The sequence below is a fragment of the Balearica regulorum genome, chromosome 3, assembly GCF_011004875.1.
Source record: "Balearica regulorum gibbericeps isolate bBalReg1 chromosome 3, bBalReg1.pri, whole genome shotgun sequence".
Classification (NCBI taxonomy): Eukaryota; Metazoa; Chordata; class Aves; order Gruiformes; family Gruidae; genus Balearica; species Balearica regulorum.
The window spans coordinates 13,246,319-13,264,494 of NC_046186.1; the positions used below are offsets into that span (position 1 = coordinate 13,246,319).

Below are 18,176 nucleotides of genomic sequence, written 5' to 3' on the forward strand. Positions count from 1 at the left end.
CAGTCACTTCCTCTGACAGCCCCAATGGAACAGGTGAAGAGAGAATGAAGAACAAAAGCAAGAAAACTTGAGAGTCAAGATGGAAAACAAAAATTGTTTAATAAGTGAAGGATAAGTGGAATAAGAAAGAAGAAACAGAACTTGCCACTTGGAACTTAAAATTATGAAAAAAAAAAGGGTTTTTAATCTAAACAAATGTAAACACTCTTTGAAGGATAAAAAAGATCAACTGTGTGAAAAGCACAGCAGTTTGGTTAAGTGAACAGTGATCTGTGTCTGACAACACTTGGACCAAAGTATAACTATCAAGAAAATTTGGCAAGTTTTTAGGGTATCTGTGAGATTTCTGTGACATCAAGTAAAAGTTTTGTGTTTCACAACAGAAGCAGGCTGTTTAAAAGAGCTTTTGGTTTAGGTGCATATAAATATTTTCCTAGAGAAAATTTTGACATCTAACATGACGAAAATTGCCAAGACCAACATGTTCTTCCATATATGGAAAAATCCCCTATGGTTCCTACAGCAGAGCTGACAAAAAACTACGTAGCCATGGTATCATCAAAACAAGTGGTTCAATGGCTGCTGGAGCAGAGAAATACATGTGTCTGTTGGATGTGTGCATCACAGTTGACTACTGTTGAATTGTGAACTTACCACTGAGTTTCCAACGTCTAAAGCATTCAGAAAGCATCTCTTCAAGGACCCATGTGGACTATCTGATGTTTATGTAGGAATGAACTCACACTGGAGACACTCTACAGAGAGCTGGGATTTCCTCAGGGCTCCTTCTTTGCCTTGACCATTTTCACTAAATCTTACTTGCGACACCTACTCCTGTGTCACATGTGGAATAAATTGGTCCACAGGGTAACAGATTTACTAGGAAAATTGACTTCATCCCAGCCAAACCCAAGACACCTAGTGAAGGGGCAAACAGGCAAACGCATGTATTATACGATCCCTAAGGTAAGCTAAACATTGTTTTGCCTGTCTAGATTCAGAATGAGATGTGCAAAATTTCCTAAAGTCTAAACCTTTCACTAGCTTTATATAAACTACACCAAGTGGTAAATAGCAGACTGAGAACACATCCAGGAGAAAATGGGGTTTTCTGTCCTAATTTATGCATCTAAAGATTAGACTTATAAATCTGCACTACCTATTTAAGCTTCCTCTATAGTCAGTGGAGAAAAATAAGTATGTCCAGATGCAGCTAATTTTATCCAAATATAAGTATCTGTGATAGATCTAAGGCCTACTAAAATCAGCAGAAAAAATCCCTCTGGATTCATTTATCTTTTGCTCTGTTCTTAACACATAGATTAAAATTATTTTAGACCCAGAATGCAGAGAAATAAGTGTATCATCTTGTTGCCTCGTAAGTTTTTGTTGCCATACAGTTATTTGAGCAGCAAATGTAAAGAAACAATACCAAAATTTTGCAGATGTCTGTACAGAATGAAGAATGTATTCAACCACACAAACCAGGAAACACTTAGAAGGCTTTTCTGATAGTCTAGAAGCCTGTTTTTTAGAGAACTGAAGACAATAGATTGAGTCATACAGTGCTTGTAACTGTTACAATAACATATTACATATTCCGAAAACTTTTAATACCTGAAAGTACAAAGAAAGAGTGTTATACTGGATGACAAAAGCAACAAGATCTCTCCGTTGGGAATTAATGCCTATAAACCAAATATAATTTATTTTTTCTTCCTTCAGTAAAGGTTTTGTATTTTGAAAGAGTGTAATGTTCTGACATTTGTATTAAAATAAAAAAGGTGACCCTATGACTAAGTAAGTTCAATAGGCAACCTGACAGAAATGTAATAAGCCTCTTGTGGTTGTTGTCAGGTTGGGAAATGTACAATTTATAATCTCGACAAAGATACGAACACAAGTAAGGTCTATCATTCATCTTCAGTAAAAAGGTGGTAGATATAACAGGGGCTATGATCAATATACTAAATTAGTAATTATTTCCTTATGTTAAAGCCAACCTAATGATCATATTATTTTATTTTACATATCTGTAACTGATAAGGCAAGTCATAGGATTTGGAAGCATAATTTCAGACCTGGTAATAAAATGACTGGAGATTAGGAATGAAGTATGTAGGCTATGAATAACTTCATAATACTTATGAAGTTAGATTCAGATTGAACAGGATGAAATACACATGCTGCATTGTTAGGTACATCTCTGACCCGTCAGTGGAAAATTTATCATGGAAGTCTCAGGCTTATTAGAACAGAATGTGAGACATATGATATCTATATTTAAACAGGTACAATACATGGCAATAACAAAACTGGCTAGCAACATCTTAATTGTCTCCATGCATAACACAGCCTGGCAAAGTGGATGTCCTGGTATCAATAAACACTACCTCAGGGAATGTAGCAGGCATATCTGCTTCTTATGTATCTACTTATAATATCTACTTTATGTATATATTTATTTGAAATTTTCCAGTGTAGATTTATTTAACTAATTAGAGCACTGAATACTTATATCCTGTATTGGAGGGTTGGACTAGATGATCTCTGACAGTCCCTTCCCACCCAAACTATTCTATGATTCTATGATTCTGTTTTAGATGATAAACTTTTTTATGTACTTACTACTTCCTTACTGCCTCTTAACACTCTGTTAGAGGTGAAACATAACTTTGCAAGTGATCTTGTTTTACAAAACTGAAAGCATTTCTAGAAAAAGACCAAACTTACTAAATTAATCTTTCTTTTCTAACCCCCACAACTTTTCTCTGAGGTAGGAATGTGACTTCCAACATCCACATACCCATACATTAATCTACTTGTGTCAAGAAAACTTTTCCTTCTTCTTTTACAAAACCGAAGTGTCAAAAGCATCAACAATAGCAAAGTCATTCTAGGCCATCTTTGCATGTTTTGCCAAAGGTAATTAAACTGTCCTGCTTCAGTCTGTATTTCTTAGTGACAAATGTTTCACTTGATTTTCCACAGAAAACTGTATCTGACAAAGTGCTTGGAGGAGGGAGCATTCCCTCAGGTTAACAACAATCTCTGTCCCCATATACCGGCAGGAAAAACAGCAGAAGCCACGAGGTCTCTGGAGATGAACCTGAACATTTGTTCTACAGATTGCACATGTTGATGACCTCCCAAAAAAATTCAAGTGACCCCATACTTTTTAGGTATAGAGCTCCAGACTAAATCAGAAAACCTTCAGGTTTGCCTTTGGCCACTGAGTAGGGAGGAAGAAGCATCTAAATGGAAAAGGTTCTATTTTCTCATATCTTTGTGTTTTTCTTAAAGATTATAACCCATATTAAAATCAAGAAGCTAATTTGCCTATTTTAGATAATATATTCTGATGCTGACATTCCCCTTATTCATGTGCTATTAACAGAAAAAAAGCAATTTACTGAATATTAAAAACTACAAAATGAAAAAACCAAACTTATGAAAGAAAGGGTAAATGAAGGTCTCGTCCTCGATTTTTTATCCTTGCAAGCTATCTTTTCTTATCTTTATAGTCCTTTTGAGATGCAGATAGAGCTTTCTAAGACCTTATGAAAGGTAATGAGCTGGACAAAGTGGAAAAAATAGTAAAAGGAGGTTTTTTGCACTAGCTGGGAAATGAGAATTGATGACTGCATCTTTTCAGATGGTATAGACCAAATTCAAGCTGTCTACTTGCGTAACAGACATAGTAATATACTATATTATGACTTAAATCTGATAAACAATGCTCACAGTCTGCTGATGAAATGAAATTGCTGACAGTCATTAAAATCCAGGAGAGGCAAAGGTCTTCTGAATCACTGTGAATTCTTGCATACCCAAATTTGAATATGGAGGTGCATGCTGCTACACATTGGTTACAGTTAAAAATTAATACCTAAACTTCCAATATATTTCGGTATAAACACATGGAACTATGTTTATGTATGTGGGTGAAAACTATAAATACACATATAAACTATTAATACATATAAACATGTATATAAGAATGTATTTATAGTTTTTATATATATATATATATGTCCCGCTTTCAGCTGAGATAGAGTTAATTTTCTTCAAGGTAGCTAGTATGGAGCTAAGTTTTAGATTTGCGCTGGATACAGTGTTGATAATACAGAGGGGGTTTTGCTATGGACAGACGGTTTTGTTACTGCTGAGCAGTGCTCACACAGAGCCAAGGCCTTTTCTGCTCCTCACACCACCGCACCAGCAAGGAGGCTGGGGGTGCACAAGGAGTTGGGGGGGACAGAACCAGGACAGCTGACCCCAAATGACCAAAGGGATATTGCATACCGTACTTTTTCTAATCACAATACACATAAAATACATCTATGTCTGTAAAATACATATATCTTCTCTGCATTAAAGAAGATAGAATGATAGAATCAAAATGAAATGCTTCTGAAAAAAAAACCCTAAAAAAAATTGCTCATACTTCTTCCAAATTTTTCATAACTCTGCTGAAATACAATACAAATACAAGGCTGTGAATGCACAAGTTCAACCTATAAAGCGTGGAATAATGTATGAACTGAGAAAGTCAAAGAGATGATAGCAGCACAAATGATTGCCGTATATCAAACCAGTACTCTTCTTGGGAGTACTGTCCATCATCTTGAAGCTCTCCTTCTCTTGCACACTAATTATGCAATAACAACAAATTTTTGCTAGGATGGGAAGGCCACCTTATTTTATCTTGCAAGCCTGACAAATCAGTCAACCTGTTTTTAAGAAAGTCTTCATTCAAAAATCCTTTGGCACATGGGTTTTTAATTTATGCAGTGCTTCAGGATTCAGAGACAGAAAAAAGACTGCAGTGCGATCCCTAGTGAATAACTGAGATGCTCACATGCATTTAGGTCAATGAAAGCTCTGTAGAATTTACGCTGGCATAAACAAAGTTGACTAAATTTAGCTGAATCATCACTTCATTTGGTATCCCTTTTTATTCCTCCATCAGATAGGAATGAACACAAGCATTTAAAAACCAATTTCCTTCTTTTCATAGACAGATCTTTTGAATTTCATGCTTAATATTTTTGTCTGATACAACTGTTGTGGTTTCCACCGGATAGGGACAGTCTTTAGAGGGTCGGGGAAAAAAAAGAGAAATTATAGCAACATTCTTCTTAAAAAGAAAAAAAATTTTCTACTAGGTGATATCTAAACGATGTCCTTTACACTCAGATTCAGCATCAGACTTCAACGGCAGAATTCAGCTCAAAGTTAAAATGTCTAAATTTTGTTCTGTATGTATAGGTACCTTTAGGTATGCCACATATCTAAATCCCCATGGAGTCAATAACAGATAATTACTACAATCAGTGTACCTTAGAACTCTGCTAGAAGTTGACCCTAAAGTAAATACCTAGGTATTTGATTAGTTGCCCACCTGTAGGCACTTAATTCTAGGTGACATTCCCTAGAACCACCAAGACATCCTTGTCAGGCTGGTGGATCAAGTGCAGGATACTTGTACCCTTTGGGATCAGCAACTGAAAGACGGAGAGTATGCCTTAGAGTATCTCAAATCCCACTGAACATTTATGTGAACAAAGCCTCAGATCTCTTTTAAGTGCGATGGTTACCATGCCTGTAGACAGTGATGTGTGGATAGCTACATTTTGCTCTCCGATTTCTGAATTGAATCCTCCACTGATTACAGTGAGTATTGCAGCGAGTTCTTCCCACAGGACTTTATAGAAAGTGGTCTGGTCATATGGCATACATTTATTTTTGGTATCTTGGACTGTGTGCAGATGACAGAGTTCGATATAATCACCATCACATCCTGGCTGTGAAACTGGATTCACAAAGTTATCCTGAGGTTTTCAGCTGCCATTTTAGACTCCTGTATCCATAATGTAGAAGCACAAAATCCTTTTCAGCTACTGTTCAGTTCTAGAAGCAGCAGAAGGTCTCCAGTTTTTTCCAAACTATTAGACAGAAGTCGTATAACACCTTGCTTTTGATGGTGTACGTCAGTTTCATGCCTACCTCTTCAAAACTACAAACAGTATTTTTTTCTGCCCAAACCTGCTGACAGACTCAGTGCAGAAAGGTTCTCAGGGCATCCATAGCTAAGAGGCTCCACACACACGACTGCACTGAAGCTGACCTAGTTTGTCCACCATACTCAATGACTGAAACACCCATCAAGAAAGTTAGAGATCCTGCTTCATTCCTGTCTCGACCCTGCTGGGATTCCAACCCCCATCCCACGTCTCTTGAGAGATCACTAATCACTGCTTCCTCTGGCAGCACTAAGGAAGATACTTAAACCCCAGCGCTTCTCTTGCTACGTATCTTTTGAACCCTGTTGAGATGGTTCCCTACGCCCCGTACTGGGTTTGTGGGCTCTGTTCTTAGATGCCTCTCCCCTCACAGATTCTGTAAAGCAGCGAGGTTTTGCAGTAGTCACTGTTGCACTGTATAAATCTCTTTTCTTGTACCTGCCTGAAGGTTTCTTTCGTAGCGAGATCAATTGCATAGTTTAGTTTGGTTTTGTATTCTTATGTCACAGAAATTAAACACTGGAGAAGCCATTTAGCATCATTTTCCCTCCCCAGATTAGTGCACTGTTATTCCCTGTTGAGCTCTTCACACTGTAATTCCAGCTATAAACTATGCTTTAATATTCTTTTTAGTCCTTAAATCCTAAGGAAACTTCTAATGAACTATGTATACTTGTTTGCATAACTTGGAAGTATGCCTGTGGTTTTACATAAAGGATGCACAGGAAGTGGAATAGATGGGGTTTTCCTAAGAGTGTTAGCTTCTTTCCAAAATGAAACTAGTTTTAATTCTCCACCGATCAATGATTGACATACCTTGAGTTTTAGTCTGTAATACTTTTTGCCTTTTTTTCCTCTTGCAGTCCAATGCTTGGTAGAATGATTCTAAAAATTTATGAACAAGCTATTCCTGTATTCAGAAGCAGTTTCTCAAGCCAAAAATAGGTTTTTATCTATGCCATAATGTAGAAAAGAGAGAAAGAACTTAAATTGCTCAGTGCGTGAATGATCTATTGGTGACCTTTGTAATATACTAATGGTTACACATTTATCAAACTCGGACTAAATTACCAAAATACATCTCAAATAAATCTGTAGGGGGTTCGTGTTACATGCAAAGTCTTTCTAATTTTCCTTAATCAGCGTGCAAGAAACAGATAAATTGCTCTGTTTGAGAGAATATATTCAATGACTGGTAGAACTCATTCGGGAAGAGAGCATGTTGACTGATAGGAGGGAGGGAAAACATTGTTTATCTATTTTTTACAATCCTCACTGCCATAATCCTTCTTAAGAGTCAGAAGGGAAGAGAATAATGTTGACTGTTCACTGTCACAAACGTACGTGGAAAGAAAATCAAGAATTGCATATGGCTCCTGTATTGACTCGTCACGAGTCTCTATTGCAAATACTGATATATTTGTAAAGGCACAAAGAGATTGAAAAGGTTCCTCTGAGAGGCTTAGCACTTGAGTTATGACAGGTGAAACACTCCAAAGAAGACAGCTCCTCTAGATCCCTACAGATTCCGTATGAAGGGCTGGAATGATCTCTCAAAAAAACCCAAGAGCTAGCTTGATCCAGCTGCCACTGAAATATGTCAGGATGCCCAGTATACATTGGGTCTTAATTGCAGCTGGGTTTAGCTTTGCTTTCGAAACAGAAATGCAGGCAAACCACAGATAAAATAAAATTAAAAACCCAATAAAAATAAATGCTAACACCACGAAATAAAGAATCATGTTAAGACCCATTGAGCATCATGAGTACTCCAGCAGCATTATGGTGTTCCTTTGCCTGAACAAAGGCATTCAGTACAATTTCATCTCCTGGAGTTCTGAAAGGATTTTGCCAGGCCCCTCCGGGCCCCTTCTAGTCTGGCAGAGGTGATGCACGTCACGTTAGGTGCCTATTTTTACACCAATTAAATCATCCCCAAGGGTAAGATTAATTTAGTGTGCCTCTGGGCATTTAAACATTAGAGAACTAGTCAAACCCGGTCACCTAGGCAGCAGCTGGTAGAGAAACAGGGATCTCAGGTGGGCGCCTCATACCGTCTGAAGACACGTATTTTAGAAAGGTGGGAAGAATTCCCTTTCTCTCTGCAGGCACTATGGAAGGAACTCAAAGGCCTAAATGTGAGAAATTTTCGATAGCAAAGTTTAGGTGAGATCAGTCTGTCCCGGAGAGACTGATAAACCAGGAGCCTCGCCTAGTCTAGCCTGGTCTAACCTGTTCCAAGGTGAGACTTGTGTTCCCTGGTGGTCTAGTGGTTAGGATTCGGCGCTCTCACCGCCGCGGCCCGGGTTCGATTCCCGGCCAGGGAAACAACAGGCCTGAAGAATGTGCAATAGGACACATCCCATCAGTATCCAATTCTCATTATTGAAAACCCTTCTCACCAACACTTACAACTTAAATTGCAGACTTAAACCATCTTTATACACAACATACAGATCTATAGTAACTCCTGTCCCCTGTCCTTTAACAGACAGATATTGCTCTCCTGTTCCATGGGCTTCCTCCACTTCTCCAGATGTTCACAAACAGGCCGTGACTTCCATGACTTGGGCCCTGTCTGTCAAGACAGGTGGTGGTCAGGACAGGAGAAGCAGTGTGTTTCATTGCTGGGCACCAACACCATCTCGGTGGTTTAGGGTCATCGCTGCTACACCCAGCTCCCTGAGCAAAGACAGTCCCGTGAATGGGTTTGACTTTTCAAAAGGGAGGAGCAACCCACACCACCTTCCCCAGCTACTTCGCGGTGTGCGCTTCTGCTGCTCTTGGCTGGGATAGAGTTAATTTACCAGTAGCTGGTATGGGGCTGTGGTTTGGATTTGTGCTGAAAACAGTGTTGATATCACAGGGATGTTTTAGTTCCTGCTGAGCAGCGCTGACACAGAGCCAAGGCCTTTTCTGCTCCTCACACCACCCCACCAGCGAGTAGGCTGGGGGTGCACACGGAGTTGGGAGGGGACACAGCCGGGACAACCGGCTGTGTCCCAACTGACCAAAGGGGTATTCCATACCATATGATGTCATGCTCAGCTTATAAGGGGCTTGGGGAAGAGGAAGGACAGGGGGTTGGCGGCATCAGAGTGATGCCGTTTGTCTTCCCTAGTCAGCATTATGCGTGATGGAGCCCTGCTTTCCTGGAGATGGCTGAGCACCTGCCTGCCCATGGGCAGTAGTGAATGAATCCCTTGGTTTGCTTTGCCTGTGCAGATGGCTTTTGCTTTACGTATTAAATTGTCTATCTTAACCCACGAGTTTTCTCACTTTCCCTCTTCTGATTCTCTCCCCCATCTCGCCGGGGGGGGAGTGAGCGAGTGGCTGCGTGATGCTTAGCTGCTGGCTGGGGTTAAACCACGACAATATATATGTATATGTACAACAATAATTATAGAATTCATCTCATGGTAGTGTTCCCATGTTGTTGCTGGACTGGATTTGCAGTATCCCTAATGGTGAAAAATGAGGTTGCCAACAGAATAGATATTGGGTTTGAGGATCACATCATTGGAGTTTGTTGCAAATCATTTGTTGTAGATTCTTTTTGAATGATCCAAAAAGTAAATTGATTGTTTGAGTGCACTGGGTATGACAGATATTTTTATTAGCTAGGTGTCTGTCAGACACTAAATAAAACTCGAACATATATTGATCAAATAATTTGACATACTCCCAGAGGTTTAATTATGCTTCTTTTCACTTTCAGCCTGATCAGAGTGTGAGTAGTGTTGGAGTTCCTCCACTGATAAACTATTTGGTAGTATTCCTTTAATGGATGCTGTTGTTCCCTTTGAGCCACTGTTTTTTAATTAGCAGTGTTAAATGGAAATGTGCTGTCATCCCAGAAGTCGCAGCTACTGCAGCAGAAAGACAGCAGATTTTTTGGAAGAACTGCAAAATTAAGATCTTGGCTACTATAAGCCCTACATGTCCCATGACATTTTCCCAAGCACAGAGAGGCCTTGGCTTGGTTGTCCAGCTGAACTGCAAACATGTAATGAGATTCATTAAAATTTGTCTGTAGCTGCAGTCTGCCATGTACAGCAAATCTTTGTCTGCAGTGTATAAAAATAATAAAATATTTAGCTTTAAATCTGGTATTTTGCATGAACTTCAGGATAGATATTGTTTTTTAGCAAGGGAAACACTGGCTGTATTTAAGGTGTTGGCAATATTCCCTGTTAATTCAACAGCAATTTTCCAGTTTATTGTTTGGCCCTCAGTTCAACATATTTTCCCCTTCAGGAAAACACTGAGACATGTTGTCAGGTACAAGCAACTTAAGCATAGTTGAAAGCATTTAAGCACTGTTCAGAGATATATTTGCATTGAAACTGTAAACAGAAGACAGAGTGGGAGAAACATGCATTGTGGTAAATTATTGCATCCACAGTAAGTGCAGATAATAAAATCTGCATTGACTTCAAACAAAACAAAAATCTGGGGGAAAAGTGCAAAAACTATAAAAGATTTAAAATAAACTCTAAGCAGGCGGACTACAGAGCAATAAGGCATCAACACTTGACATTAATTACACCTACTTGAGTTTGCTTTGAATACTTTCACCTTCCCCTCTCCCAGGCTCCACCAAAAGAGTGCTTGAATTTTGCTCATCATTAACTTGATGTTTGATAAAAACTGTCATTTCCTGAATGCTTTTTTGTTTAGTGTATAACAAAACAGGAATTTTGCACTCATGTTTGTAAAGGGCATACTGTTAGATGAGCACAACACAAATTCACATTTATCAATAGTTCTTAGTATAGTTTACAGGCAATATGTTCTCTGCAAGATCCTCCAACAGTACCAGGGACCAAAGGAAGATTTTACTGGTAAAGCTGAAATATGCCTAGGCAGACCAAGGTCAGATCAGATGTTGCTGGCAGGCATTTCTTCCTATGTACTGTTGCTAGCAATTTAGACAAATTTGGAGACCACTGACTGAAACAGAAAACTGATTTTTTTAATGTAAGCTCCTCTGCTTTAGTATCTATTGCAGGATCCCTTCCAACTAATGGACAATCAAGACAAAGAAAGGCCAAGAAGTTGTTCAAGGTCTCAAACCCTAACTATGAGACCAGTCTTCTGCTGGTTAAATGTGATCCAATTTTGTCATCTTAACCTAGACACATATCTGCTATCTGGTAGTTTAGAAGTACAATCAGAATATTACAGAATTAATCACTGAAGGATGTTGATGCAACTCAAGACAATGGTACATACACAGTTGGTGTTTGGCAGCAACAGTTATTTTATTCTGTCTGATCATGCATAATATAACACACTGCATGCAGAGGTTAAAAAAACCCCAAAACTTTAAATCTTTAAGACATTTTACTGATATTTGGTGTACAGGGAATTAGTTTTTGAGCCTGCTATATGAATTCACTCAAAAATAAAATGCAGAGTTTTTCCTTTTCTCCTTCACAGCATGACCATACATTTGCCACTTGTCAAGCAAATTAAGAAAAATATTTCATTTATATGCTTTAACAAAGGTATGTAACCTCTGGGCTGTCTCAGAATAACAGGAAACAGAAACTTCACTGCTGTGATCACAATAGAAAAACAACAGGTTGAAGTCTGTTCTAATGTCATAGTACCAGGAAATATTAAATTCCATGGAATTTAAACACCTCTGCTGCTGTAGGGTACTATTAAAGGCTTTTCATTACTGCTGACTGCATTCAGCAAACTTTCAAGTGTCAGTAGATCACCTCATTAAAATGCAGACCTGGACTGCAGACCTTTGCAGATGGATAAAGGGGAGGCACAGATTTTTTTTTTTTAAAAGTGATTGATGACATGGGTAACACAAGTATTATAGTAGCAGCTGAAGAGAATAAGAACTCATTTGAAATAAAAATATGCTACTGCTTTCGTTATTGTGAAGGACTATACAGAAGAGCAGAAATTGTTTTCTTTCTTTTAAATAGAACACAGATATCTTGCTGCTTCTCATTCTGTTACAGAATATTCACCACACAGATGCATCTAAAGATGGATGTAGGTAATTACAGCTTTAGGAAGGCTGCTATCTTGTATACACATATAGCTAATCTATGCTAGGATTTTACATGGGATGCACAGCTGTACATATAAAAATTATTAAGGCAATCTAACTCTTCACTAAGATATCATTAGCACAGTTAATGAAATATAGTTGTCTGTTTAGCTTCCCTCCCTGTTGGCCATTTGCATGCAATGTTGTACAGAGAGCCCTCTGCTCTGCCCTTCTTCTCCAGACAACAGAGCTGTGACCCACTGCACGAACTTCTGTGCAAGTGTGCTGTGCTTGTCGCTTTATTCTAACTTGACAAGTCAGATGAAGAGAAGAGAGAAAACTATTATTATCCTTCTACACAGGAGTCAAAGTGAAGCACAGAAATATTAAGTAGCTAATGTAAGATTTCACAAGAAAACTTTGGCTGGCAGGAACTTATTACAGATCACAAGACCCTGATACCCCAGCTCCTCTGCAAGACCATTCTCTCTGCCAGTCTCCATAAGTTCTGAGATGCTTTGATGTGCTGCTTTTGCTAAGGGAAGTAACAAAACCACATAAATATACATTGAATAAATTTATTCTGTGTTTGGTAGGGTTCAGGCATGACATAAACGTCCACTGGAGTTCAGATCTGAATCTAGTAAAGCTTTTATGCAACACTATAAGGTCCACTAAGAAAAAGAAATTAAGCATTTGATACTAGAATAACTGGCCTTTTCAAGATCTTTTTTTTTCCTACTTCCATTGCTTCTGTGGTATAAAAAACCCAAGTGGTATAATGAGGTCTCTGATCAAAGTAATTAAGGCTTCTAATTAATAGGAGAACATCACATTTACATATGGTATCACTCCCAATTTCAATTAATTACTCTATACAATAATTTATTTCAAATTCTCTTCCTGACAAGCTGCAAAAGTCTTTACAAATTAGTCATTTTTCAAATATGATATCATGACAGAAAAAGAGAATTAGTATTATTCTAGCATCAGCTAGCAACCAAAGTTTAAAGGAAAGAATGTCCACATGACAAATCTGTCACATCTGTGAGTGAGTTTAGCTATCAGTAAAAATTCTGTCATTTTTCAGATAATTCTTGAACTGAGAACCTGGGTCTGCTCCTGCAAATCACAATGTTTTCTCCTGGTAATTTAGAGCAGAAGTTGAATTATTTGTATTTATATAGTTACCTGTATCATGACACTTGCCATGAGGTCATTGGAAACTTTCTAAAACCATTTCCCAACAAAATAGGATCAGCTTTCTGCACCTGTGGACAAGCTGCCTTTACAGAAAGATGTTTGTAAATAAGACATGCTCGTATTTTGAGGGATCATCCTTTCTGCTTAACAAAATGAACATGTGAAATGTGAAGATGAATTTGTTATTAGTTTGGTTCTTTTTCCAGTGAGAAAAATGAAATTAACTGTCCACCAGTCATAAATCCCCCTGCATATTCAGGCAATCCTTATTCATGGACAGAGTTTCACTGGGAGGCAGACCAATGTAATAAATACCTTTTCCTGGCAGTGCTTATTCAAGACTAACAGACTCATTCACATAACTTAGGATCAGGGCTTTCAGTTAACCAAATTTGATTCAAGTCCCATTATTTTCTAGCTGTGCAGTTTCTCAAAGAAAGACTGATTAATGGTGATTTGCGATATATTTTTATTTCTGATTCATGTTCATCCCAGGATAAAATTCACTAGAAGCTGCTACTAAGCAATGGTTGTAGAAGACTGGGTAGAAGTTAAGGATCTGTCTGCTTTTCAAAGTCCCACAAAGCATCCATCAGATCTCTGACACTTGAATATTCTTTGACAATCTGCCCCTAAGCATGTAACTCTTCCCTGATTAACAGACTACAGCTAGTTTTCTGATCTAAGATAATCACTCCAAATCACCCTAAATTGCACCATAGTCAGTGGTGAGAACACGATATCACCTAAAATGAGATTAATCTACCACTGCCCTATTTAGGTTAAGGGAGACTCGTGTGGTCAGTTTAGACTTTGGCCTTTAAATTACATAAGATAAATTTTGATTTGAGACTACATCTGTTCCACTACTGTATCCATAAACTAAATAGTGCCAACCATCTGGACTGTTTAATTATTACAACAGTCCCTGGCACAGTATTGTCCCTGGGCAAATCACACTCTCCCAAATGGTTTCTGGAAAGATTCTGAGCTACAATGGGCCAGGAACCACCCTTAATAGAAATTCTGCATGCAGCATATCTTGTTTTGGAGGGTAAAAGAATATAGTAGCATGGATGTGGCCCATCAGTGCCAGTTGGCCCAAGGAATGGGTCCCAGCACTGCTCAGCTCACTAGTACAGATGTAGCCTCAGCCTACAGACCAGTTCTAAAGAAGGACTTAAATGACCCCCCAGGCTGAGTACGACAATGATAACCTCCCTTGACCTGCTCATGACAGCCTAAGATGCTGTTGACATTCTCTTTGCCATGAGATTACACTTTTGACTCTTGGTCACCACCTTGTCAATCACAATCCCCAAGTCATTTTCTACAAAGCTGCTTTCCAACCGGTTGGCCCCCAGCCTGTCCTGGTGCCTGGCGTTATTCCTTCCTAGGTGCAGGACTTTGCACTTCCCTTTATTTCATGAGATTCCAGTTTGTATAATTCTCCAGCCTGCCAAGGTCCCTCTGAATGGCAGCAAAACCATCTGGTGTATCAAAAACTCCTCCCAAGTTTGTATCATTCACTGAGAAAGATTCTGTCCCAGCTTCCAAGTCATTAACAAAGATGTTAAATACTGGCTCCAGTATTTGATCCCTCAGGTGTACCATTAGTGACTACGGTCCAGCTGGACTTTATGCTGTTGATCACAACCCTTTGAGCCCAGCAGTTCAGTCTACATCACTATGCACTTACCTAGTCTGCACTTCATCAGTTTGTCTGGGAGGTTGTTATGGGAAACAAAGCCAAAAGCCTTAATACAGTCAAGATAAAACACCCACTTCTCTCCCCTCCTCAACTAAGCCAGTCATCTCATCACAGAGGTCTATTCATTTGGTTAAGCATGATTTCCTTTTCACATATCCATGCTGACTACTCCAAATCACCTCCTAGTCCCTTGTATATCTACTCCATCACCTTCCCAGGATTAATTTGAGGTTGACCAGCCTGTAATTCGCTGAATAGCATTCAAAAAATTTTGCATCTGGATGAATGCTCACACCCTATGAAAGGAGCCTTCCACTTGGGTCATTATCTGCTCATGCCACCCATCTATATTCATACATATCAAACTTTTACAGTAATTTTTGAAACTGTTTTTGACACAGTTGAAAAAGGGTAGTAATGCACACCATATTAAGTTATTATAAATTGCATGGAAATCAGCTCTGTCAATGTCTTTGTTTAAAGAATTGCTATGAGGGTGGCAGAACCTGACCCATCAGTCAGGACCTTGTTGTTCCAAAGTAGCTATGGCATATGCCAAATAATGTCAGGCAGCAAGGCAGAGAAGGCAGGCAGCAGATAAGGGGGAGACACATATATTATGAAGAAAAATTATAGAAAGGGGTTTGTCACTAGAATTACAGAGGCAGCAAGGAACATAGGGTGCATAGGATACAGTTCCCATGCATAGAGAGGCCATCAGCCACCACTAGCTCTGCTTACAGAACAAATTGTTCCAATAAAAGTGGATGATGCTGAAGAGTTTGTGCTGCAGTGAATATTAGTACTTGCTCAGTACCGATCCTTCAGCAGACAAAGGCATCACAGCCTAATTTCTCAATTTCACTTGCTTTGCTGCATGACTTTGAGTATGGCTAGATGTAAAACAAGGTATGCAAAGGGGGCTTTCAGCTCTAACAGGGAGATGCTTTGAGACTTCACATGCATCCACGTTTAGGAATTCCCATAAAAATGTTCATGGAATGCAACTTTGGAGATAGAAATGTAATGTTTAAGTTTTATTGTATATGTCTAGATCTTTTGTTTTCTCTCTCTTTTTTTTCTTTTTTTCAGTCTCACCTCAATATCATCAGTCACAATAGATTGATACTTTAAGTAAAAATGTCCATTAAACACATTTGGAAGTGGACTTAATAAACCTCATGCAACTGACATCTAGTTTTAAATTATGTAAAACAAAAGAGCCAGACTAAAACCATTAAACTTTATCAAATATATTGCAGTAGGAAAAGAAATTTGGAAAACTTTTCTTTCCTTTCATAAAGATGTAACAAGTTAAAACACAATTTAAAAAGTGTAATTTAGTTCTTCTTGTGGTTCATTAGTTAAGATTTGATTGGTGGCTATGTCAGACAGTTTAATTCCTTTTGATTTTTCAACATCTCTCAAAGGGATAAGATCTCCTATCCTCCCTTCCAAATAAACAGTTTTTCTTACAAGCATTTGCAAATGCACTTCCTAAGACAGGGAGGTCTGAGCTGCCTAACGCCACACTGTAAGCCACTTAGGGGCAATCAGTTCATATGGCTGATTCAAGGGACTGTATCATAGCTACATATTTTCTACTATATCTACTAAATATCTACTTTCTCTCCAGCTTGTACAGCTCTGTTTCTGTACTGGAAATTTTCAACATGCAAAACTGCTGCTGCAATCCAAGAAAGTGCTACTTACGGAAATTCTGATCAGGCCCTACACACAAGGATAATAACACGTCATAGTAACATGCTGCATAGATAACAGTAGCATTACACTAATAGTAACTAATTCAGACAGTATTTATAACAGTCTCTGAGACAAGCATTAAAGTGCAATTTTGATAGTGGCCAAGGTGTAGGCATGCAGTTCCATGGTGCTTCAGAACTATCAAGCTCACATGCAATTAATAATTTTAAATTTCTGTCACTTATTTTCTTTGATGTCCAGAATTTTGGGAAAAAGGAAGAAGGCAACCCTTACTTTTCTCTTCAGCAATTTACTCTGTCTCTCTTCCTTCTTTATTTCATACATTCTTGCTGGCCTTTTAGACCTGGTTCACTGCTCCTGACGATGTTCCTCAGGGTGATGTTGTCAGCTGAAAAAAAAAAGAGAGGCTACATTTGTTTGCATGGCTTGTAAAATGTGAATGACCTTCTTTTCCTTGTCTGTAAGGCTTGGAAATCAAAAGTGAAGACATGAATGTGGCAATGTGAAGGAGGAAAAATATTGTGTGTACAGGTGTAACTGATCAAAGAGCCTGTCTGTTGCTGACACTAGCTGGCAATAAGTGTAGAAATACTGTTTAAAGCACTAAAGAGTCTGAAAAGTCTAATAATTATGCAGACATACAAGTTACTTCTTAGTAGCTGGAGAAAATTTGTGATGCAGAACAGGAATTCATTCCTAATCAATGCTGCAATAACTAAGGGATGCCAGGAGACAACCTGACTCAGTAGAGGGTATGAAAATGTCTCTGTATAAGGGTGCAGTTTGGGACCAGGGGTAAATAACAGCCTGTTATCAGAGGATACAGAACAGGTTACCTTAAGTCACAAATTTTTTAAATCAATTCTATTAGAACATCTGTCCCAGGATTTATTTCTTCCCAGATTGTCTGTAAATGGGGATGTTTTGTCCAGCCACAGGAAGCACCATCTCTTACATTTGTTTTACACTGTTTAACTAAAGTAATTGGAAAATATTATCCACCATATGCTACTTCATTTCAGTGGATTATAAAATGTACAGAAGCACAGGCATAGCAATGATTAATAGTTAGCCTTGTTTCAATGAACACAGATCCTGGCATGCTGAAATAGAACGATATCAATGCTGCCTGGCTAGGATCCCTTACATCATTAACACCAGTGGAGGAGTAGGATGTTATTAACACTTCAGAGGAGGAACTAGATTTCTCTTTGGTAGTAGAGGCAATCCTGAAATAAAATCTCCTTATTTACCAGCATATGTAAAACTAGCTGTTTATCTTAGAAACATGTTATACTCTTGGCCTTTGTTTCACACTGAATTTTAATGATCATCTACCATGCCCTCTTCACTGTATTTGGCGGCGGCTAGCTTACAAGTGATAAAACTTGTCCTTATGTCTATGGCTCTTCACATCATGACTCAGTGGCCCCTTTGTCCTATCTTTATTAGGCATCGTCCTGTGCTCTCTTTCAATTCGTTTGTAAAAAGAGGC

The 18,176-nt window shown here is 38.6% G+C and overlaps 1 long non-coding RNA gene and 1 other non-coding gene across 2 annotated transcripts in view; one reads left to right on the forward strand and one right to left on the reverse strand.

Moving 5' to 3' along the window:
* LOC142601433 (uncharacterized) overlaps window positions 1-18,176 on the reverse strand; it is a 480,670-nt gene that overhangs the window by 344,286 nt on the left and 118,208 nt on the right. The gene's annotated exons all lie outside the window — the stretch shown is intronic.
* Window positions 8,282-8,353, forward strand: TRNAE-CUC (transfer RNA glutamic acid (anticodon CUC)). The gene has a single exon. It is a non-coding gene; the product is annotated as a tRNA-Glu (tRNA).